Raw genomic sequence first — 26,231 nt, 5'->3', positions numbered from 1 at the left:
GCCTAGCCATTTCTGCAGTATATATAGCATTGTTGTTCTAAATGATACAAGGAATGAACCAAATAAAAAGGCAGCCCAAACAAAAAGAATGTTCTCAGTCTAAGGGAGAATCTGTGCTCAAAATCATTATTTGTAAAAGCTCCATTTTGATTACTTTTGCTTTGCCCTGGAGAATACTTTAATATTCAACTGGAAATATAATTTCTGGAGGACGATATTGCCTATAAACTGCGAGGACAATAAGAAAGACAGGGTAAAGGTGAGAAGCGCTGCCTTGCTACCATGACTTGAAGTCAGAGAGAGAGATTTCAATTATTAAAGAATATTTTTCATTATGACTCATTAGGGAAGAAGTTTCATGATGACACACATTGTTTCCCTCTGGTTTGCTGGATCTATGTGACCCACACCTCACACTTTTGATATCAATAATCCATTAACCAGTAAGTTTTCTCAAGAAAACTCTAACAGAAGTCCTAACTCTTATGAATTTCTCTTACCAAATTAACGAAGGCGGCTTTCTCGGAGGGATCCATAAGGTAGCACTGATGCCACTGAGCAATCTGTTGAAAAGCAGGCAACGAACAGTGGGCCACCTTGATCATTTGCCCCATTGCTCTTTGCCTTAGCCCTGCCCTGCTCTGTGGGGCAGGGACCTGATTCCTGCAAACCGCATTCCCACCCTCCCTTGCCAACAGGATTCTGGTCAAGTTCTTCCAGTGGGAGGATCTGGCAGGAGACTGGGGGTGGGAGGACAGGAGAAACTGGGTGTTTTTTAGCCCCTCACTCTCTCTACTCAGGGCAGCATTTTCATCATGGCCGTGACTCCTTTGTGGTGCCACATCCCTCTGGTTAGCTCTGCCCCTGGGCTCTGGTAAGACCACCTCCTCTGCTGGTCTCTCCACTGAGCAGCAGCTTCCTGCCATAGCTAAGCTCTGAGTTGCCTCACCATCCTGTTTACTTATATTTTTTTTAATTTTTATTTTTGGCCGCGCTGCGTGGCATGCAGAATCTTAGTTCCCTGACCAGGGATCAAACCTGTGCCCCCTGCAGTGGAAGTACAGAGTCTTAACCACTGGACCACCAGGGAATTCCCCCATTTACTTATTTTTTTTAACAAAAATTGTGAGTATTTAAGGTGTACAGCATAATGATTTGTTATACATACACAGAGTAAAATGATTACTATAGTCAGGCTAATTAACATATCCCCCTCAGAGTTACCCATGTGTGTGTATACACGTGGGAGAACACCTGAAATCTACTTTCCTAGCAAATTTCCAGTATTCAGTATGGCGTTATTAACTATAGTCATCATGCTGTACATTAGACCTCTAGACTTATTTATCCAACAAAACTATAGCTTTATACCCTGTGAACAACATCTCCCCACTTCCTCCACCTCCCTGCCCTTTGTAACCACCATTCTACTCTCAGCTTCTATGTATTTAACTATTTTAGATTCCATGTATAAGTGAGATCACGCAGGGTCTTTTTCTACCTATGTCTGGTTTATCTCACTTAGCATAATATCTTCCAGGTTCTTCCATGTTGGCAGAATCCTCTTTTAAGGCTGAATAATATTCCATTGTATGTGTGTGTATGTCACAATTTCTTTACCCACTCATCCATTGACAGGCATGTTATTTTTTAGCCCTCTAAAACGGCTTTTGAACAAGTACCCATTTAAGGTCTCTCCACTGAATAACTTGGCTTGAGCTGTTTTCCCAGCTCAATTCTGCCTGATACAATGACCATGTGGAACATTAATAAAGAAACCATCCCAAGATTTTGCTCTCTAGGAAGAAAAACACACTAAGCCATAGTCAGCCATAAACCCTTCACTCAGAGGGTACACAGCAGGCATAAGAGTCCTGAGAAAAGGAAGATGAGAGGGAAGTATAACCGAGCAGGACCCTATGGGGCCTTCCTGGGACAGACCCCTTCCCCATATGCTCTGCTGTAGCTCCGCTTGGAAGTACCCAGATAATAACATCTCATGCATAGTTCCCAAAATTTTCAGATGCTAAAAACCACCACTAAATGGAAGAAATTAACTACTTGATGAGCACCTAGCCCCCAAACCTATTGGCACTTAAGGACTGCTCATGTTAACCCCTGTGACACCGCCCTGTGACCTCACCATCAACCAATCAGAAAATTGTGCAGGAGCTGATCACAGACCCTGGGACACCCGTCCCTCACCTGGCCTTTAAAAATGCCTTGCTGAAACCCTTCAGGGAGCTCAGGTCTTTCTGAGCACGAGCCACCGACCATTTTGGTCTGTTTGGCCTCACTGGGCTTCAGGCACACGAACTTTCATTCGGTAACAAAAGGAGACAGAAAGATTCTTCCCTTTGCCAAGTGCCTACCACTAGCCAGGCAACATGCTGGATGATGGGGCTACAAAAATGAGGGAAAGCAAACAAAGCTCAGCATCCTAGTCTCTAGTCTAATGGGGAACATGGGCATTTGTGAAAGATCACACAAACAAATGTAAACTGACAACAGTGTACGCTCAGTTCTGCTATGACACTTGTTTTGAAAAGGTGAAATTGACATATGCGGGAACAATTCGAGCAGAACGGGCTTTTGTGTTTGCTTATGCAGGGATTTCATCTGTGAGACACACTGGATGAACATGCGAAAATCTGCACCCAGGGCTTCCCTGGTGGCGCAGTGGTTGAGAGTCTGCCTGCCGATGCAGGGACACGGGTTCGTGCCCCAGTCCGGGAAGATCCCACATGCCACGGAGCGGCTGGGCCCATGGGCCATGGCCGCTGAGCCTGCGCGTCCGGAGCCTGTGCTCCGCAACTGGAGAGGCCACAACAGTGAGAGGCCCGTGTATCGGGAAAAAAAAAAAAAAAAAATCTGCACCCAGCTGAAGAGAACCAGGTAGGAGTACACAAACAGAGAACAGACTACTTCCCGGGACCTGAGCTCACCAGGAGCCACACTTTCCCAAGGATTTCAGACAACCCTCCGCCCACCACTTCACAACGCACAAGCAGCAGCCTTCTGAAGGCCACTTCCACGAGTAAACTTCAGGTCTTTTTCAAGGTACATTACCATATTTATGGAAGTCATTGTGCATTTCTTTTTTTCTTTTTTTCTTTTTTTTTTTGTGGTACACAGGCCTCTCACTGTTGTGGCCTCTCCCGTTGCAGAGCACAGGCTCCAGACGCACAGGCTCAGCGGCCATGGCTCACGGGCCCAGCTGCTCCACGGCATGTGGGATCCTCCCGGACCGGGGCATGAACCCGTGTCCCCTGCATCGGCAGGCGGACTCTCAACCACTGCGCCACCAGGGAAGCCCCGTTGTGCATTTCTTAATGATTTTACATGTGCAAAAGCTTACTACCATTTTGGATTAGTTTCCGGTCTTTTTTCAGGTGTCACTGGGGAGGTTTTTGTTTTGGTTTTTATTTATTTATTTTATTTATTTATTTTTGGCTGCACTGGGTCTTCGTTGCTGCGCGTGGGCTTTCCTCTAGTTGCGGCGAGTGGTGGCTACTCTTCATTGCAATGCACGGGCTTCTCACTGCGGTGGCTTCTCTTGTTGCGGAGCACAGGCTCTAGGTGTACGGGCTTCAGTAGTTGTCGCACGCGGGCTTCAGGAGTTGTGGTTCAAGGGCTCTAGAGTGCAGGCTCAGTAGTTGTGGCGCACGAGCTTAGTTGCTCTGCGGCATGTGGGATCTTGCCGGACCAGGGATCAAACCCGTGTCCCCTGCATTGGCAGGAGGATTCTTAACCACTGCTCCACCAGGGAAGCCCACTGGGGAGGTTTTTGATTGTTGTGACCCTACCTCATTTTCCCATAAACCCTATGGTTTTTATTGTGCCATTTTTCACAGCATGGTGATTTTTTTAAATGTATATGTTGCATTATAACAGAACTGACTATATTTTGAAAGTAAGGGCAATGGTGCTCTGAAAGCATGAACCAGAAAGAGAAAGGGGGGCCAGGGTCAGGGCCACCATCCCTATGGGCAAGAGGGAACAAGGCATAGTACAGGGAACTGAGAAAGCCTGGGGCAGAGTAACTGGAAAACAGATAGCAGTGTGGGCTGGGAGGAGGCTAGAGAGCTAAAGTGGGAAGCAGGGGGGTATGTGGAGCCTGCCAGGGCAGGAAGTGGTGAGGGTGTAACCGACCAGGACCCTAGGAGGCCTTCCCAGAATAGACCCCTACCCGTGTCCTCCACCTGCCTCCTGTCTGTAGAAAAACTTTAGTCAAAGAATAAATTTAATCAGAGAAGTGAGAAAATGAAGAAAGAAAGGAAAACAGTCAAGCAAGGCAAAATAATAATACTTTAGCCATTAAACAAAGCCAAGGACCTTTAGTTCCTTCTCAAGGGCTATAGATAATATTCTGAGCCACGTCCTTTGAGCTGTTTTGCAGCTACTGAAACCCCCAGCAGGTGGGAGAAGTTAACTGCATGCGGCCCACAAGCACGCAGACCCCAGACCGGTTGGAACCAGAGGGTTGGTGATGCTGACTCCCAATTACCTCACCTCCAACCAATCAGAAGAACGCCCACAAGCTGATCAGGCCCTGCTCCTTGAACACTCTAAGTCTCCTCACTGCCCCCTCCAGGGTGGGACATGCAATTCTGAGGGCATTAGCCCGCTGTGGCCCCCTTTGCCTGGCAAAGCAATAAAGCTATTTCTTTCTAGTTCACCCAAGACTCTGTCTCTGAGATTTAATCTGGCACCGGTGTACAGAGGCTGAATTTCAGCAACAAGAGGCCAAAATGGACTAGCAGGACAGAGCTGGGCACCCAGACAAGTCTCCAAAGGAAGTGGTAAGTAGACCAAATATAAGGCAAGGCCCCGTTCTCTCAATGATAAAATGCAAACTGGTTTGGGGCCACCTTGAAATACACATACACACACACCCACACACTTTTTGGTGTATATATATTACATTGAAAACATCTACTTGTACAAATTTAACTCATTGACTATTACACAAGCACATTTAAAAACCAGGTGACAGGGGCTTCCCTGGTGGCGTGGTGGTTGAGAGTCCGCCTGTCGATGCAGGGGACACGGGTTCGTGCCCCGGTCCGGGGGGGGTCCCAAATGCCGCGGGGCAGCTGGGCCCGTGAGCCATGGCCGCTGAGCCTGCGCGTCCGGAGCCTGTGCTCCGCAGCGGGAGAGGCCACGGTGGTGGGAGGCCCGCGTGCCACAGAGGAAAAAGGAAAAAAAAAAAGAGAGAGAGAAGCCACCGCAATGAGAAGCCCACACGCAGCAACGAAGACCCAACGCAGCCAAAAATAAATAAATTAAAAAAAAAAACAGGTGACATGAAATCACACAGTTGATTTTAAAAGATGGCTTTTTACACTTACACATTTCATGAAGCATTTTACTCATACACTGTATGCACCTTCACATCCTTTTTATGCACTAGTGACATCAATGTTTACCTTCACGAGGGCTCCCCCGCTTCTAACTAGTTAGCTCTTTAATTATAGGTGGAAATATGGACCTGTTTGACACTTCTCGGGGCTCAGGAACTTTGGGGAGCCCTAACAAACTGCCACCTGGTTTGTTCAGTGAAGAGTTTGAAAAGTACTAAATGCCTGGTAGATTTAAACACTGGTCCAAAGAGATCAGATTTTGGATAAAGAATCTAAAAGCTGTGCTTAAATACTTATTTGAAAATTTACGGTTTGAAAGAGAAGCTTACCTGAAGGACTTCATAGGTGATTCTCACTACTCGAAAGGAATAATTTGGAGAGGGGGGAGTTCTTTACACACAATGAAAATGAAAGGCGAGTCAAAGGTAGACACTAGAGAATGGTCAGCCTTGGGGCAAAGTGGAATCTGCTCACCCTGCAGAGAGGAAATAAATTCAGCAGGGGTGGGATGGAAGGGCATGCAGAGATAAGAGAAGGCCAAACATTCACACACCGCAAAAAAACATATCCGTGTGGGACAGTCAGTCTGCAACCCTCTCCAGTCCACACCTCTTTCAACTCGGGCCTTTAAATTTTACCCAGATTCAGACCAGACTCCTTTGCTCTTCCACCGTTTCTGTCCATTGTACTCAGTACACAACCTTCTTCAGCACCTCTGACGTCAATTCCTCCACAAAACTAACCCTCTGGCCCCCAAATAACCAAAGGACTGGTTATCTGCATCCATAACCAGTCTGTCTACTTTCTCCCATTGGGTTGCTATAGACTGAATCAATCTTCATGCATGCATATCTATTCCTGTTTATAGCAAAATCCTATTATACGTCTAAAACCCCAGAAAATGTAAATAAACAGAATTTATAGTGCCATTCAATGGTAATTGATTTTCTTAGTGTTTCTGGGAGTACTCCAAGTTCCTAAAGGAACTCTAAATCATCAATGTGAGATTAACCTACATTCAATGAAGTTTCCAAGTGGTTTTTTTCCCCCTTATTCTAATATGATTCATTTAAGAAACGCTTAACTTAGCTCCTACTCTACACATAGTAATGGGCTCAGCATAATGGAGAGAATCCAAATGTAATACAAGGTTTGGGACCTTAAAGCAGTTATAATACTCACATGAAAAGTCAGAACATAAATTAAGCTACAAATATAACTGTATTTATATTAATGCCACTCACTAACAAAGACACTTTTCTTTCTGCTCTAATGTGTTCCTGAGAAATTGGGTCATAAGTCAGATTATATTTCCCAAAGTAAAAACATTACAAATTATAACGTATAAATTATAATAGAAGTTGTTTGATCAAAGACGTGGCATTTAAAAGAATGTATGTATGTACATACATACATACACACACACACACATCCAATATCCTGTCACAAAACAAACAAAAATGGCAAGAAACACTGGCAGCCATTTAACATAATATGTGTCACCAAAATGGGATAATAATTATGTAGAAATTATACAGTGAGATCCAACGTACTCAAGTGTACACATAGCACAAAAATAAGCCTCTAATGTAAACTCTAATTTATCATAAATTTTACTTAATGCCATAATGCCAGCTCTGATAAACACAAGCATATCATTGACTATAGTTTTCCTTGACTTGTTGGATTTGAAAGAGTACTTCGGGGATGGCTTGATGGCCTGAGTCTTTTTTAAAAATTAGCTGATGCCTTCTTTTTCTCTAGATAAATTTCCCTGCAGTACATCTGAGCTCTCAGATTTCCTCACTGATCTTAGAGCTGACGTAAAGGACCAAGGCAGGTATCTAATAAACGTCTGCTCCTGATGGCTAGAGTGGCATTAGTGCATCCTTTTCTCTTTTAAAAGGACTGACCTAACATTTATCCCCTTCAATCTCTTCTCTCTTGAATTTTCTTAAAGGGACAGTTTCTGAACAAAAAGAAAAAAAAAAAGAGGAAAAGGTAAATATGGAATAAACCTAGCGTCTGCAAACAGGTATCTAAGAATTTCATGGGGAAACCCTACCCACCAGCAGTTGTTAGTTAGGGGACCGAGGTTTACTTTCAAAGATGATTTCAATGGTAATGCTGTCAACCAGAGTACTCTACAAGCAGACACTTCATTCTCCCTACACTCTGGATCAGTAAGTTTGGTGCTCGTAAGGGCATCTGTGACTGAACACATGTTCATCTTTATGCATTCCTTAAAACTTTGACACTTTTAACTTCTTTAAAATTCCCCAGCAAGAGAAACATGTCTGTGTACTAAGCAATATTTCCCCTCAACCCCTGTAGAGTTAATACGGTATCTTCCATAAAGGATTGTTATGTTTTCTACTAATAAATCCTAATTAAATTTCCTGCTACTTACCCATGTCTTCCTCAATTTCCAAAGGCTAATATTCCAATCTCAACTTTATTTTGAAGCTATTCTTTTGGGCAAAGTGTCATACATTTCAATCTTTTCCAGTTTACATTCAGTCCAAAATTACCCATTTTGTTTCTCTAAATCTCCAGTAGTTATTTTGGCAGCTTTAAAACAGAGAATCAAAATGGTAGGATCATGGGAATGTTACCAGTCCATTCTTGGCTTCTCTAATACACTAAGATTCTTCTTTTAATCATCACAATAAAATGAGTCCGGAAAAAGTCCATTGGATTTGACAGCTAGGAAGCCATTCGTAACTTTGACAAGAACTATTTCATTTGGAACAGTGGGGACAAAATCCAGGCTGGGTGATTTGAGGAGTAAATGCACGGCGAAGACAGCAAGCAAATTCTACTAGCTTCAGAAGACAGAATTGGCAGGAAAGGCAAGATATAAGGAGGTAACTGGAAAAGGAGTCAACAGTAGATTTTGCTTTAAATTCGAAAGACTTGGGCATATGAACTTCTCATAGTATTATATTACACAGAGCATTAAATTTCACTATGTCAACCACTGCTTCATAGTGCTCCCATTTGTTTTTCTTCTTGTTCATTGTTTTTCTAAATCTGAGAGAATGCGTAATCTGTTTGGGTTCCACAGATTTCTCCCTCCTTTGCAACTGGCTTAACCTTTAGAACCAGCAGTATGCTTTCTTTCCCAAGGCTTTTCCTCTACCCCCTTCTAACAGTCTCATTTGTTGGTTTCAATGGAATGGTATTTCTAAACACATGTCTAGTCCCAACAGGTAAGAGCGTCAATTCCCTTTCAGGTGAATTGTTTTCCTCCTCTTCCCTCTTTTCCTGTCATTTCTCATCTTGGATTTGTTATCACTTTCTTATCGTTTAAAAATGTGTATGTTTTCTTTGGGGTGGAGGGGTGTGTATGCATGGTCACATGTGCACCCTACCAAATTTCCATCATCCTATGTTCACTTCCTAAACCTTCACAGCATAAATGATTTCATACTATTTTCAGCATCTCTTAGCTTTCAGTTCTTGGGACTGACTACTTTGCTATTCCGAATGCCTTTTATCTTGTAGCCATTTACCAAACATCTATGCTTGCCAACCTTGTTGCCAAATCAATGGATAATTCTGTCCCTGTGTACATTTCCCCATCATGCCCAACACATGCCAACACAAAACTGTTTACCTTAGATTATAAGGATTTGGGTCTCACTTTATTTAGACTGTGAGCATCACAAGTTTTCAAAACACAGAGTTTGAGAATGAGATCAAGTTCTCTGCAGACCAGTAAACCAGGGATAAGCCATTCTGCCCCCATTCCCAGGCTGCAGGGGAGTTTAATGGTTACTTTTGTTGTTTTTAATGAATCTTGAAGAGGTTTCTTAAGCCATAGACTTCAAAATGCTACATGAAATAAGACTTCATATTAAAGAGAATATAAATATCCAGTCTAAAGACTAGCATATGTGATCCAGAATCAGAAACAAAGTTGGAAAAACTATAAGAAAAACAAATAGGGTGACAGGGAACCCAATTTATTACTTCTCATGCTGAATCTACTCATCTATAAAACCCCACAGATGCAATTTTTATCTTTGAGGTACTTTCCTTTTTTTTCTCCTACCTCCACATGAATTCCATGAAAATTCCTTAAGCAGATGGCCAATTCTTGGGTATGGCTGTACATTCCACTGGGCCAAGGAAGTGCATTGCATACCGTAGAAACACAATGTTCCTTATTGGTGAATATTTTCTTTTCTTTTTTCTTTTTTTTAAAAAATAAGTATTGAATTTTTTTTAATTTTTATTTTATATTGGGGTTTAGTTGATTTACAATGTTGTGTTAGTTTCAGGTGTATGGCAAAGTGATTCAGTTACACATATACATATATCCATTCTTTTTCAGATTCTTTTCCCATATAGGTTATTACAGAATATTGAGTAGAGTTCCCTGTGCTATAGACTAGGTCCTTTTTGATTATCTATTTTATATATAGTAGTGTATATATATTAATCCCAAACTCCTAATTTATCCTTCCCCCTCCGACCTTTCCCTTTTGGTAACCATAAGTTTGTTTTCTATGACTGTGAGTCTATTTTGGGTTAATATTTTCCTTGAGGAACCAGGTAGGTTGAGAAGAATTATTTAAATCTATCAACATGTACTGAAGCCCTTGCAGGCAAAATGATAAAGAAATGTCTTTCTGATGATCTGATGTCTTCATGTTTGCATCAACTTTTCTGTAACTGATTAAATAGCCACACTAGCAAAGCAGCATATTCTGTGCACTTGATGGGATAGTCAAAGGGGGGCTCTACCTCTGTAGGTTACATAGACTTGCTAACTTTTAGCTGATTCCTTTTGTTCACAAATACTAAGTGGTCTCCTGGTATTACTTAGACCTATATTCTTCACCAGTCATTGAAAACCCTATGCAGGCACATGTAAACACATTTTTACCCAACCTCTTTTGTGCATACTTCCAAGAATTACGTAACATGATTGAATGTCAAGGTTCTTCATCCTCAGAACACAATAGCATCTTTTTTCGTATACTGAAAGAGACTGTGACTGAGGTTAAATCATGATACGACCCTGGAATGCTGAAACAAGAGGCCCCACACTTCCATCAGGTTAAGACCATCTTTTTCAAGTGCAGCAGAGCTGTTAGAAGTCACCAACTGGATTCAGCAGAGCAGATCCAGCTAGAGGAGTAGCAAAGGAATTGGGATTAGACTTGATTTGTCTTCATTATTTAAAATGAGACTTTTATAGAAATGGTCCCAATATAAATAGGGCATTATAGCTATACTTTAATTCACAATATAAAGAAAATTAATGTACGACTTTCATTTAATCCCGCATACACCTGTTGCAGTTATTCTCGGCAAGGTGCTGAAAATACAAATATGAGTAAGATGCATTCTCTGCATTTATGTAGCTCATACTTAGTAAGAGAGCTAGACGTATATAAATAAGGTAATTTGGCTTTGCCAAGGGCAAAGGACATGTGTGTCACATCTCACCAGTTAGACTTCAAATTCCTGGAAATCGAGGCTGTTCTCCTCTATTTGCTTTTATCCACTCTGTGCCATGGACACAGCAGGTGCTCAATAAATACGCTGAGTTTATTCATATAGCTCACAAACAAATGCATGTTGCATTTTCCACTGGTTTGTCTTGCTGTGTAAAGACTGCTTAGTTAAAAAAAAAAAAAGATGTGCTGCACGGGGCATATATTATGTCCACAAGCATTATGTTTTAATTCCACCAGCTCTATAATCCAAATGAAATATCTAATATTCATGCACATAAAATTAGATGACATATCCTTAGAGTCTGTCTCCACAAGGAAATTCTTCCCTATGAAGTTTAGAATTTTTCTTTCTTTCCAATTGCAGCCTTGTTCTTAATATTTTTCTTTTAATAAACAACTCGAGTCAGAATTAAGCTACCCATAAAATATGCTCCCCCCGCAAAAGAGACTTGGAATTATTAAAACATTTCACACTCTCATGTGCAGCCGAATAGAAGTTGCAATAACAGAGGAAACACAAGACTTGTTTCTATATGTGCCATGCAATGAAAGGCATGTCACATTCTGATTTTTCAATTGAAGCATGCCACAGCCCAGAGGGTCGGTTACTGTCAGAAATTCAACTTAAGAAAAGCCCTTCAGATCGCTGAGAAGAATGCTACCTGCCAAGCCATGCATCAAACCTACCCGAAATTACTATGATTTGATCAGAAATATCACTTTGGTGGGCCACATGTCATTTTTGACTTCAGGAATCATAAGAATGTAGTAAAAGAGGACTGGGAAACACACATCAAGTGTAAATGAGAAAAATTGGTTAAGTTCACTTCTTTGTTAAAGGTGATTTTCTCCCTTCTCATTCTTACTAGAGATAAGGAGATCCTTGACTATGCCCATTTCATACGCATCAGGCTACACAGATACACTAGCAAACCAATAAAAGCAAAAAAAAAATTAATAATAAACAGCAAAAGAAACTGGGATTGTTTAGCCTGGACACAAGAAAGGAGAGGTGACTTAATCATGCATATGAATAGTTGTAAAGTTGAAGCAACCCAGCTATGCTCCATTGTCACGAGTGAAAGGCATATGGGATTTACTTTTTGACAGATGAAATACAGAGAAATCTTCCTACCTTATAGGTTTTAAAAGTAAACAGGTTCCTGAGAGAAGTCACGGAAGTGTTTTAAGTTAGTTTTTTTGAAGAGGTGATTCATGCTGGCATTTAACGGCAAAATCAATAACGAGCTGAATGGCCTCACATATGCAGACCGGTGGTGTGTGCCTTGGAAGGAAACTTGGCCGCCAACAGACAGCGGTAGAGTGGGACTGTTCATAGCATGAGCTCTAGTCATGTCCCATATGGCAGCCCCAGCCAAGTGTGGCTACTGAGCACTGGAAACGCGGCTAGTTGAGATGTGCTTATAAGTGCAAATTACAGACTGGATTTCAAAGGCTTGGTACAACCAAGATCTAAAACATCTCATTAATAATTTTCTTGTAATTGATATATTTTGAAATAATATTCTAAATATAGTAAGTTAATAAAATACATTATTAAATTAAACTTCGATCCTTCTTTTTTTCCTTTTTAACGTGGCTACTAGAAAATGTATGATTGCATGTGGGAACTGTTTTTGTGGTTTGCATTCCATTTCTATCGAAAAGTGCTGCTCTAGAATCAGACTGCCCAAGTGCAGATTCTGACCTGGAGCAAGTCACTTACTGTTTATGCATCTATAAGATGGGAATAATGATAAAACAATCAACTCTAAGATTTTTTAGAGGATTTCATAAATTAATACATGTAGAACAGTATCTGGCATATAGTATCTATTGCCAACTGAAAATTGTCACTTGCCATCTGCCTCTACAAGGATTAGGTCACTAGCCACTGTAGCCATGGACCTTCAACACACCCCGAAAGGAGTTCAGGGTGGAGATCAGGAATGAGGTACTCTGTGCTCTGGGAAAAACTGGCAGAACAGGGCTTCAGATAGTTAGACCTTTTCAAGAGAAGATTTTATAAGCCCAAATTCTTGCATCTCCTCATATCTAGAAAAGCACTAAAATCATTAACAGTGACATCTGCTTCTCGTGACCAGCAGCAAGCCTCTGTCAAAACGTGTGCTTGGGCTTCCCTGGTGGCGCAGTGGTTGAGAGTTTGCCTGCCGATGAGGGGACACGGGTTCGTGCCCCAGTCCGGGAAGATCCCACATGCCGCGGAGCGGCTGGACTCGTGAGCCATGGCCGCTGAGCCTGCGCGTCCGGAACCTGTGCTCCGCAATGGGAGAGGCCACAACAGTGAGAGGCCCGCGTACCGCCAAAAAAAAAAAAAAAAAAAAGTGTGCTTGACTGCAGGTACCCCCTTTCAGTAAAACCATATATAACACTGACCTTCCCCCACTACCTCTTTGGAGCTGGTACCTCAGAGCTATCTGAGACACTGTCTCTTGGGCTATAGTCCTCATTTTGCCCCAAATAAAACTTAACTCACAACTCTCATGTGGTGTTTTTTTTTTTTCAGTCAACAGTATATACTCAATAAATCTGTTATTAATATCCCATGCATATGTCCTCTCTGCAGAATATGGTGACATGTAGGTGCTAGTCCTCTGTTTGAAAACCCCCAAAGATAGGGAACCCACATTTTCTTGAGACAGCCTATGTCATTCCTGGACTTCTCTGAACGTGAAAAAGTTCATTGCAACTTCGAATCTTCTGAGCTTCTTTATATACGATTGTGCCAGAGGCAGAGAGAAACTGGTCATATTTCAACACTGTATTTCTACAGAAATTGCTGAAAGACTTTGGTATTGGAAATGGGGATACTGTACATTCCCATGGAAGTTCATGTCAAGAGACCTCATGCTGACCCAGCAAAACCCTTTTAAGAAACAGATCATCAAAAATGTGATTCATCATACATGCTTCACCAAAGAACCACCCTTCCCTTCTTAGCAAAGTTGTCCCTTTTGACCAATTACACTTTGCTGTTGGAAACTGGAGAAAAGAGGACACCTGACCAGATGGCTCAGCCCAATCACGAGAGTGACCAAGGCCACTGCCAATCTACCTACACTCACATCTGAAGACTTGTTTTCCCCTTTTTCCTGCTCTTTGTGCTAATTTCAAAAGTTAATGCTTTGCATATTTGCATACTCAGCACAACCATTCTGTCTTAATGATAAACCATTAATGAAAAGGAACATGATGTGGCTTTCCTAAGCATGCCTGGATTTTCAGAATCTTCCATGTTTCCTCAGGAAGCCCTCATTTTCATATACGAATGTTTCAAGCTCTTTACAATTCTAAGATACCATAATCTTCACGCATAGGATCTGCACCAAATGAAACTGCAGCCTTTTCCTTTTTCCTAAGGACATGTCTACCTTCACATAGAGGTGACTCAGCAGTACTCTTCCTGTCAGTCGTCTCCATCCATCATATGTGTAGGCTCTGGCAGCAGGTGAGTGTGAGTGATTGTGTGTGAGTGTGTGTGTATGCACTTTTGCATTCCCGTAGAGGTTAAGATCAAACTTGCTGACCCAAACATCGGGCTCTAGGGCAGTCTAGTGTATCAGAAGCAAAATGGGTCTTGCAGACCAAAAGACTGGGATGCGAATCTTGGCCCTGTGGTTTACCAGCTGCCCTGGCCTTACACCATGTGCCAAAGGTCCCTCAGCCTCCCTTTCCTAGTATGAAAAATGAGGCTAAATAACAGACACCACTTTGCAACATTATTATGAAGTTTAAACATGCTGATTCTAATGCACCTAGCCTGGTATGCAGCATGTCACAGATAGGCAATAATTAGCAGTCACTCTTGTTGCCCTCCCAGATACTGTTAAGCCTTGCCCCAGAGATCCTCAAAGGGCTATTGTCACCCTGCTCTCCATCACTCTCTCCTCTCTAACATGTTCTAGAACCCTCAGTAGAGAGTGGTGCCCTTTCTCTTTCAAGTCCTTTACTAGCAGAACTGCACAAGTAGATGCTAATAAGAAAATAGATTCAATCAAACATTAAAATAAGAATTTACCACCTGAGTTGTTTGGACAGAAAGAGGGCTTTGTGAATTGGCATAATCAGAGAAAGCTCGGTGGAAGTATAATTAAAACTGGGTCTTGACTAATAGGTAAAATCTGGATAACTGGGAGCTGGTGGTGGAAAAAGCAACATCTGGGGCCTTTGGAAATCACGGTGGGTCTTATGGGTGACTTAAGGGAGACAGACCTGAGAGCACAAGGTGGGTAATAGAAAATTAATGGCCGGCAAGAGTCTATGTGATGTAGGACCCGGATCACTGTTCACAAAAGAAGCATAACTTAAGCTGTGTTTTTCAGGGCCCATTTAGCACTGTTTCATTTTAGCTAGAAGAGATCCAGAAGAAAGCACCAAAGAATTCTCCTTATAGAGTCTGCAAGGTCGTCACCATCCCTTTCCTCTCCCTGATTGGCCGGAAGATATTCCAGCTCATGGAATGGGTTAATTCTGGTGAAATGAAGCCCCATTAACAAGACAGTCACAAAAATGAATGGAAGTCGATACAAAATAAATTAAATCTGAAGACCAGAAATGGAGATGGAAAAAATAATTACTTTTTCCCCCAAAAGAAAAAAGCCTTGTTGAACTACTCCCACATACATATATTTTAATTAAGTGGTGTGAGACAGCTGTGGGGTAGAAGGTTGTACAGCTGTAGCAGAGGACCTGGGTTAGAAATCTGGCTCCGCCCTTTACCAAGAGTCTGAGTTAGTATGCCTAGTTCTGTTTGGTGGAGGCCCGGGGGACACATTAAATGGAAGGTAGAGTGGCTTCATAGGAATTGATAACTAAAAGGGGTCTAGGTACTTTGGGATCTTTGGTCATAGAAGTATGTGCAAATAATAATAGTTAAGTGTTTTTAACAGATATAAATGTTAGACATATAAGAATGAAAATATACACTTAAACAGATTTCACGTTCAACTACTTGATAATGCCAATGGTTGCATTTATTCATGTTATGAGTAAACATATCAAGGGATGATACCAGAAATATTTACCAAGTGGTAGGGCTCAAGCACCAACCAATCAGAACAGGCTCTAGCAACACCCCTGGGGCGGGTGTTGCCAAAACAGGCCCTCTTGCCAAAATAAGTCATGACTGTCTCAGTGGCTATAACAATAGATGATCTAAGAGGTGTCAGGGGAGTGGCCATAGGACCAAGGTGGTAGTAGGGCCTTCAGGGGGCTTAGACCAGCACCTGTTTACCTACTGGTACAAAAGTATTTCAATATTTTACAACCAGTAAAATATTTAGCTGTATCAGTAGCCAAATCACCCAGAATATGTCAAAGTAAGCACAAAAGGCAGAAATCAATAGAGGAGTGCCCAGGAGCCAACTCTACAAGGAGAGATTACTGCAAGCCTTAGACTTACTATAATTTAAATCTTTCATTTATGTGTAGTACATGCTATGGTTTTAAAAATAACCACCTGAAAAAAGATAAATTCAAATCTGCGTTACTCCAAAACTACAGTCTAGGACCAAGGCAATGGTGCCTGACTGCCATGAAGCTGAGAGCTTTTTCCAACATTGTGATCTTTCAGTAAGTAATGAGCTGTTCACTAACGTAACACTAGAGCACAAATCTGCAGTGAACCCTCATGCAGACAAGTGGAACGCAGCAAAGAGCTGCTCTCCAGTCAAGGCAGGGAAGGACCATTTGTGCATTAGTTACTTAGGATTCTGTTTTTAGCTGCAGCATATTTAATTACAAGAGGCTCATAATTAAAATATGCCTAGAAAGGCAAAATCAGAAGCAAGCATCATGTCCCTTGCTGCAAAATACCCAAGTTCAACAGTGATAGCCTTTATTCCACATAGAGAATATTTCCACATTCTCACTGATCCTCACATCTAGGTCAATGACCAACCTTTTCTGATAGAAAGACCTCTTCTTTTTTTTTTTTATTTCAAAAAAGTCTACAGACTCCTACATCACAGGAAAAAAAATTGCAAAATTACCTAATGGCCAAAAATGAGGATGAATAGCTTTCAAATGCACTGTGTTTTTTTCATCACAAGAGCATATACATACTCTTGAAATACAGTAGTTCTTATATGTGCTGGATGACTTAATTGTTCCACTTATAAACCGAGCTTGGGTTGAACCCTCCCTCCCTGCAATAAGCCTGAGCCCTGACCAGCAGTGGAACTCTATTCTATAGCATCTCCAATATCGGTTTCAAAAGTCAGCCAAAAGACATGGAGTAAGTGGATTTCACTAATATTCTATTTTCCCCTTCAAATGGATTGCTTGATCTAGTAGCTAGAGAATGCTCATAATCAATCATGGGTGGATTACAAGGGATGGAAATAACTAAGTATCTACATTTTGTTTACCTGGCCCACTCCAGACAACATGGCTCTGGATGAAAGTGTAATCCTAGGATTCAAGAACCGTGATCCCTATTTCCTCCTCAGTCAGAGGCTACATACAAGCTGAAGGGAATTGCACCTAATCCTCTCTGGCTTGCTTTCATCAATAGCTACTGTTAGCTCTTATGAATAACCATCCATGAAAATGCTAGTCAAAACATCAACAAAATAATCCCAACTAATGGAAAACTTTAAAGGGTGAATACAATGTTTATCATCTTGGAACAAGGCTGCCGCAGCCTTCACATCTGCAAAACACTGATCCCCCTCGAACTCACAATTTCTAAAATTTCTAGAATTAAAAGTGGAGTTTAAAATCCTCTACTTTCACAGGTTTAACGTGTTAATTATCACTTCGATATTAATCCTGTTACCAGTGCTAAATTAAGGACCTGTGTTATATTTGGGAAGCTACCTGGTGTTAAAGGGAATGCAGCTGCTTCTTTCATAGTTATATCCTGGGAAAAAATGTCTTCTTTTAAAAACATAAAGCACTTATGTGCAATTCATAGTCAAAGAATCCAAAAGGATATCTAAGTAGCTTATGTCAATAGTTTCTGATACTGAAATACCCTTTAGTTAGTCAAAAACCCAGCCTTTATTCTTCACCTGGAGAGTGTCTCTGGAGCTGTGCTGTTTAATGGTGCTGTGTTTTTCTCCGCCAAGTAGAATACTTGTCACTACTTAGAATCTTCTAATCTGTTTGTCTTGATCATGTGCTTAACATATTGTATCATTTGTCATTTGGGCTCTTAACTCAACAGGACCAGTCAACTCTTCTTTATCATTCTATTCAGAGTTTTGAAACGATGTTATTACTTTGCTGCCTAATCTTTATAAAGGTGTGCAGAACAGCAAAACTGCAGTTTGAGTAAGATTTTTTTCTTTGAAGGAATCGAATGCAGCTTCAGTTTGTGAAATAAAGTTAAAATGAGTTACATGCCTTGGAATTTTATTGTTCTTGTTTGGACACTCCTCTTCCACCCACTTAGTTCCTATCTTTTTATTCTGCTTATCCAGTCTGTTAGTTAAGGACAAACTCTTTTAAAACAAATATTAATGAAAGAATTATTCCTTTAGAAACAGGATCTGCAGCAAGTAGACGAGGTCCTTAACAGCCTTTCTGATGAAGCATTGAGTACATTTTAGCAGTACCATTTTTCTCTAATTCTTTACCTTGTTTTTCTCAAAAGGCACACTCAGCACAGAAGAGAAAGGTACCTTTGGCTGCCAATTTATTAATGTCAATCCTCAAAAGTGGAGGCTGTGTTTATACTGCTTTTATCATCGGTAATTATTGTCTGCCCATCTCACAGTCTTTCTATTTCTTAGCCCTTCAACTATTTAACAAGCAGCAACTTTTATTAAAAATAATGGGGGGTGGGTGCTGAGGACTAAGGAACACTGTAAAGATAATTTTTCAAGTATTGATTTAAATATTAAGGTAGTTATAAAGTAAGCCCACTTGTTATAGACCCTCAAAATGGACTAACAAAGTCTATCAGCAGTAGGCAGTCCTTCTGTAGACTACATATCTCCAAGACCTCATCATGGGTTACTTTTAAGTCTTCAGAACCCTACATGGTTTGTAGGTGTTCAGAGCCACTGTAACTGTTTGTGCTAATGAACAAGAGTATCCCACATTTTTTAAGTCAACAATTGTATCTGCATATGTTGTTACAGGGTCAAGAGAATTATCTTCATAATTATTTTTCACTTAAATTTGCATGCAGAAGAGTTTCCAGTCCCCAACTCCCAGCAGAAGTCTTCCAATCTACCCAGTTGGCTCATCTACCCACAGAAAGTAGAGAACTGGCTATATTAAGTTTAAAAAGAAGACTGCTGGTATTAATGGCATCACGGTTAAAAACAGCAGTGCATCAAAGTGAAGCCTCACGACAGGTACTTTATATAGCTTTCAACCGACAAATATATGAGCTTTTCCCTTACCACTGGATAGGACTTCTTGATTTGGTTAGGAATATCCTAAGTGGCTTTCATGAAGCCTTAACCAATAGCTGTAATACAGTCCAGAAAGCAAAAAGGCTTCCCTGGAGAGCACTACCTCCCAGTTACCCAAGAAACCATTACTGTCCTCGGAGACATCCAAAGATTGCCTGGCAAAAGGAAACTCCAGATGCACAAGTGCACGTGTACACACACACACACACACACACACACACACACACACACCCCACAACCTGGCTGGCATGCACCCTGCCTGCATGGCTTACCATTTCCATGATAACACAGCACCCACAGGTGCACTCCTGAAAAACACCAAGAAGGCTCCTCCAGCCAGGTTGTCATTTACAAGAGCACAAATGCACTGTAAAGGCGGGAGACGGCAGACTACCAGCAGACCACCCTGGCAAGGAACAGAGCACCAAATAACCCTGGCGTCTCCCATAGAACATGCCGAAGTACCATGATCTTAGTCAATTCCACCTTGACCAAAAGGAACTGAATTACAATAGCTCTTAAGGGATGCTCAGAATAATTCCAAGAAAAAGTACCATTAGATCACCCACCCTTCCCAGAAATAAAGTTTTTTTCCCTTGTATTTAAGAGATTGAGAGAGCTTAACGCCCCCTCCCCAAACACACCCCCCCCAAGCTTTCCAAATTCAAGACTCAAACTACGTGGACTGCAAAAAGCGGAGGGCTCTTTGCATATTCAAATAACTTTCATACTACAGGAGGTGTTGGAAGGGAAAGGTGACAGGAGCATATGGGTGATGCTTTAGAAATTTACGCGTGTCGTCTTCTTTGCCCCTCACTCTCAAGCCCAGTTCCCAGTTTTCTCTTGATAAACCGTGTGATGTCACGCCAGACCCACAAGACCCATTCTCCCCAGCTGGCCCCTCGCCCCCTGCAGGGACAGTGGAAGTGTTAACTGTTGCTGCAGCCTCCTGACACTCCGCTGATAAATCAGAGGAAGCTGCAAAACTTCTTGGCTTGCTCGGCTATCCTCCTGGGGCACTGAACGCCCACGCGCAGATTTCGCAGTCAGCCTTGCGAAAGGGAACCCTCAGTCAACCTGTTTGCAAAGCCCGCAGAACTCCCCGCCCTCCGATCCTGGGGCTCCCCGCGCAGGACTGGGGGCCCTTGGCTCCCTTCATCAGTACCCCCCAAAGCAAGCTGGAAGTGGAGGCAACAGAGCTCCTGCCGCCCCATTCCCACGCCTCGGTCCTGTTGCCTGCGGTCTGCGCCCAAGTCTCTTCATGGGGTACCTTCGCCTTCCCAAACCTGGGGTCTCTACACGCTGCGCCCCTGGCAGCTCGCCCTTCCCGCAGCCTTAAGGCAGAGGAGTCCGGGAAGCTCCGCCTGCAAGTTCCAGTGTCTGGCCGGGAGAAGGGGAGAAGGAGCCTGCCCGGGGAGGAAAAAGCAAAGTCTGTGCCCGTGGCGCGCTCCCCGCCCCGGGCCGCTGGCACCTCGAGAACCGGGTGCCTGGCACCCCCAGCTCGGGGCGCAGTGCGGCCACACTCACCCGCCTTGCCCAAGCCGCCGCCGCCTTCGCCGGCACAGCCTCCGGGAGCCGCCGAGCCCCGAGCTTCCCAAGCGCAAGAAAGATGGTGGTGTGTGTCGGGAGACCACCCATTCCAGCGTCTGGCTCCTCGGCGGCGACTCTGGCTCCTCAGCACAGAAGGAAGAGGAGGAGGAAGGCACGGCGCAGTCGAACGCCATCTGCTGTACACCTCAGCGCTGCCATTGGCCGCCTGGTGCGTCCCCGGGAGCCTCGGGGCGCGGGCCGCCGGGAGCCACCTTGCGCCTCGCCGCTCGCGGCAGCTGCTCCCCACCTCCCCTTCCTTCTTCCTCCTCCCCTTCCCCCGGCGGGCGCACCCGCCCGACCCTTCGCTCAGCCCGCACCTCCAGACGAGAGTCACGGGCGCGCTGGCCTCAAGCCCGCCTCCTCCGCTCCCCGAGACTGTTTTCCGCAACTTTGAATCTTCGGGGTGCAGGTGCGGGCCGGGAGAAGGGACTCGCCTGCCGGCCTGAGCCCAGGGTACCCAAGCCTCGGCTCGCCGCGGACAGGGGCGAGCGCTTTGCACTTCGGGGATCTAAGAAGTGATAGGGGAGAAGGAGGCAGAGAAAGTGGGGGTGATTTACTCCCCGTTTATAACCCCAAACACCTCCCCAACACTCACACGCACGCGCGCGCGTAAACACCCACACACACACTCACAGGCAGAGCCATCCCGCCCGCCCGGCCCGATAGCCTGGCGTTCCTCTGCAGACCCCGGGCACGAGAGAGCTTCAGTGTTACAGGGGGAAAGACAAAGAAGATCCTAGCGGGACATGTGCAGAAGAGAATAAAGGGAAAATTGGGGGTGACTCCGGGGGAGCGCCTCGAGCTGGGTCCTTACCTACCTGGACATCCCTCCCTGGAGGGGCTCCCAGAGGCTCTCAGCCCACCCAGACCAGAGCCTGGGAAAACCCCTAGCTCCGGCCTCTTTTTTGAAGGGTTTGTGTCCTGGGGCTTGGGAGGCAGGGAGAGGGGTGTGCTGTCCTATGGGGTGGAGCGTCTATGACAACTGGGTGGTGGGTTATGGTGGCCGGGTAGAAGGTGAGAGTCAAGTCTGCCCAGGTGAGGCAGGGGTGCAGAGAACACGTGGGCAGGCTGGAGCAGCCACAGCTCTGAGAGTCCTCCCCTTACTCCCTGACACTCTTCCAAACCCTCCTAGTTTTTGACACCTTTGATCTAGGGAACTTCTTAGGCTCGTGCAGAGAGATGAAGTTTCTTCAACAGGGAAAAAAACATGAGGACTACTTATTGCCAATTACAGGATATTTTGCCTGTCATATCTCTTTAAATGTGTGAACCCAGCAACAGCAGGGATTGTATCTTTTCCATTTTATCCAATGCTTGGCACACCATGGGTGCTTAAAAAGAAGCAAAACAATCCTGAGAAAATTAAAGCTTGATGTCATAGCACAAATTAGACTTAAGAGATAAACAGAGCACCTAGGGTTGTCAAAGGGAGTAAAAAGAATGCAAGTGCCATTGGAAAGGGAAACGTGAATATGATGATGAAGGTTCTGATCCATCTTCCTGTGGGACTGGAGTCTGTAAGTGGGAAAGGGAACACGCCTTACTTAATATTTTAAACAGCAACAGCTACTCTCCCAGTGAACACTGGCATCACACTCTGGGTTGTGCCTTTCTTTCTGACATCACTGTCTTAAATCAGCGGCCATCCAGATCCTAGAATATTTCCCCAAATCCAAGACCATGATTTATTACTCCCCAGAAATAAAATGCCAATCCTGTGAGCCTGGGGAAAGAGAAACGGGTCTATTATGTTTTATCGTAATCTCAATATATACAAATCAATAGCCAACGAGTCTCATTTAAGTAACTTCAGGAACAACAGTCAAGGAAAAACATTTCTGTTTTCCTGAACTGTTACATCCTGGCTTCCCAGATTTCAGTCTTTCCAGAGTCAACTCAGCATTTTCAGACCACATCCCATGCACGCATCCATATGGTAGAAAGATCTGTGTTTGCAATCCTTGTGGAAAGAGGCCATCAAGGACCCACTTCTGAGTATGTCATTTATGCATGTTTTTATAGTTATGTATTCTCCTCCCTCTTCACAGGCAGCGATATGTATGTTTTTCTTTTAGGCTAGCAATTTGATTTCAGTGTGCATTTTAATTTAATATAGCTAGCCCATTCTCATTAACCCCTTGTTCTATGTCAGTGATCACTATGGTAATCCCAAGAATATTTTGATTCTTAAGGCACAATGTTCACCCTCTGATGCACTATATGCATTTGGTCTCCTGGTTTTTGACCACAATATAAGAGATAATACCTGTATGGCAATCATGTCTTATCCACTGGGCTTCTTAATCAAAAATAAGCAATTCATAAGAATAAAATCTAAATTATTTCCAAAATACAAAGAGCGATGAATTTCAAGCATTGCTAACTTTTGTTAGCTTACTGACTCCTTCAGACTACAAAATAGTCACTTTTTATTCAGGCACTATGCCAACAGCAGGTATCTCGGTATAGTTAAATACTATAAGGTGCCTAAACTTTCTCTAACATTATTCAACTGCATACAAACCTGGTAGAAGGAAAAAGCAACCAGTTCTAGCTCATATTCTCAATTTATATTTTAAACACACATTTTACTAATATGAGTTTCTTGCCAAAATAGTCAGCTTTTGGTCCTTAACGAAAGCACATCCCCTCAAAATCTAGATTAGGTTAGAAACATTAGAAGGTTAATCTAGGGAGGGAAAGATGTTTTCAGTGAAGATTGGGGGGTGGGGTTTGGAGGGAATGACCAAAGAATGGATTTGGAAAAAGGTAGCCTTGAAAAACAGGTGTCATGATTATGTGTAAGGAATAGATCAATATTCCAACAAGGAAAATAAACTGGAGATTATACATTCCCAGAGCTCCACAAACACAGATGCCAAAGGCTCCAATCCCCTTCGGGCTTCCAGGGAGGATGAAATGAAACAAAAGAACAGGAGAAGAGGAGAGGAGGTAGGAGGAGAAGGTCTCTTGGGACCAAGTCCCTGGTGAGAACCAAGGGGGAGCCACAGAGGAAAGCAACCCGATCCTATCCAAATATCGTTGGAGTCCATTTTCAGGTTTGTGTGTATTTCTCATTGTTTTTTTCTGAACACTATCTTCTCCGTACAGTCTAATAAGCTTGGATGGGAAAGTGCTGTGTAAATAGAATAGACAAGCATTGACATTAAACAAATAAGGGATAAAGAAGACACCTAGATAAAGCAGCCCAATTTTAAATCAGAGAAAGAAAGGCAAGCCTGAGCCAGTATCTTGGGCTCACCGCCCAGGAAGTCGCTGCCCAGGTCTACATTAGCCCATCTATGGAAGCAATGAATTGTGTCAAATGTTCAGTCACCTTGGGAGGCAAAACCAGAAGGGGAAAGGGGAGGAACCAGGATTGTCTTCTTTACACAATTCATCCAGGCCAATTCCAGGTTAGATGTTCTATGGCAAATCTGGACATTTTTTTCTGCCAAAAAAAAGCATTTCATCTTGGCATACAAATGTACATTCTGAGCTGGGTCCAGTAATTTGATTTTGATGTGTCAATATCTTAAAATACAATGTAAAGATAATGAATTGAAAAGCAATGGAGTGGAACTCCACTGGCTTCTGGCCCGGCTCAGTCCCTCAGAGGCGCCACCTTCCCAGTAGACACTGAGCATTCACAAACCTAGTTAGCCCTGAGACATGAGCTTCAGTCATTCATTCAGCAAGATATTTGTTGAGTGTCTACTATGTCTCTGGCACTGTACATGTTGGTTGTTCAGTGATACAGTGGGCTGAGTCCTTCCCCTCATAGAGTTTACAATCTAATAGGGACATCAGACAATAAACAAAAAGGCACACAAATGGTTATAAACATATAAAATGGGACTTCCCTGCTGGTCCAGTGGTTAAGACTCCATGCTTCCACTGCGGGGGCACAGGTTCAATCCCTGGTCCCCTGGTCGGGGAACTAAGATCGCAAATGCCACACAGAGTGGCCAAAGAATAAAAAAAAAATGAAATGAAAGAAACAAGTTTTGTGAAAAAGGATGCAGTAGAGGGGAATAGAAAGGAAGGATGAGGCTCAGGTGGGATCTCTCAGAGGAAACGATGTTTAGTCTGACACCCAAGGGTTAATAAGAGGTAAACAACATTTATTGAAATTTTTCTAGATATGAGACATGAGCTAAGTCCTTTACATGTACTATTTAATCCTCATAACTAGCCCATAAGGTAGGCCCTGTGATCACGTTCATTTTACAGTAGAGACAGAGAGTTTAAGCAATTTATATTCAAAGACACATGGCTGATGAGCAGAAAAGCTAGAATTTGGCCAGGCAGGCTGTACTGTGTACATTTTTAACCCCTAAGATACACTGCATCTCATGTAAGTAGATATCAGCCAAGAGGGGAGAAAAGGGAGATACCATGACCAAAGACCCTGTGGCTTGAAGAGCTTGGCACACACAGAACTCATTAGGACCTAAAAGAGCTGCAGACTAGTGAGCTTGGGGGAGAATCTCATGACACGGGGCAGAGGGGCAGGGTGACAACAAAGCTTGCTGGTCCTGTAAGCCAGTGGACAGTCTTAACTCTGTGAGTGATATGATCTGATTTAGCCCTTTAAAAGATCACATGCATTCTTTGCAGAGACAAAGCAGCAAGAGTGGAACAGTCATCCAGTCAAAAGATGGGGGTGGCTTAATGGAAATGGAGAGAACAGCACAGGCAGAGGGGTATTTGAAAGGCCTGTCCATCTCTTCACTTCTGCTCTGCCTTCCCACCTCTCCCCAAGGCTGGCATCCAATCGTTTACCTCAGGATCCAAAATCCTAAATTATTTACCTCAGTCATTGGACCCTGGGTCTGTTTTCTTGTTACATGTCTGTAGCGTGGATGGGATGAATAGCAATGACTGCCCCCTGTTTGGCCAGCTCTGGGACCTTTGCTTCTGAGCCCTGTCCTAGAATCCTCCCTCTGTGCCCAGTGCCATCTGAATTCTCTATTTTGCTGCTCAGCCTCCAGTAATATTTATTGACCAAGAGATCTAGGGTGTGATGGATGATCCCCTCTTCCCCACAGCTCTCTAACATCACCAAGCCAAAGCCATATCAGAGAGGCAGTCACTCAGTCTACACTAAACAAGAGAACATGGGCAGGCAACCTCCATATATATAAGAAATGACTCTCATTAACTTGGAAATAATAAAACCCCTGGAGTGACAACTTGGATCATATTCAAAATGACTTGGTTTGTAAAGACCAGGTGTTATGTAGACTAAAGCTTGTTATTATCCAAAGATTTGGCAACCCTAATCTCTTCTACTGGGCACAAAGCCACACAATACTCACAGGCCTAACTCTGATGAGATGGGCAAGAGAGCCTCTATCTTCTATTTTGCTGTTTTCCAAGGACACCAGCCTATCTGATGGGCAGCAGGTCCCTTTACA

This window comes from Mesoplodon mirus (assembly GCF_964341445.2).
Source record: "Mesoplodon mirus genome assembly, chromosome: 8".
Classification (NCBI taxonomy): Eukaryota; Metazoa; Chordata; class Mammalia; order Artiodactyla; family Ziphiidae; genus Mesoplodon; species Mesoplodon mirus.
The sequence above is the reverse complement of the archived record's forward strand: the minus strand, read 5'-3'. Positions refer to the sequence as shown.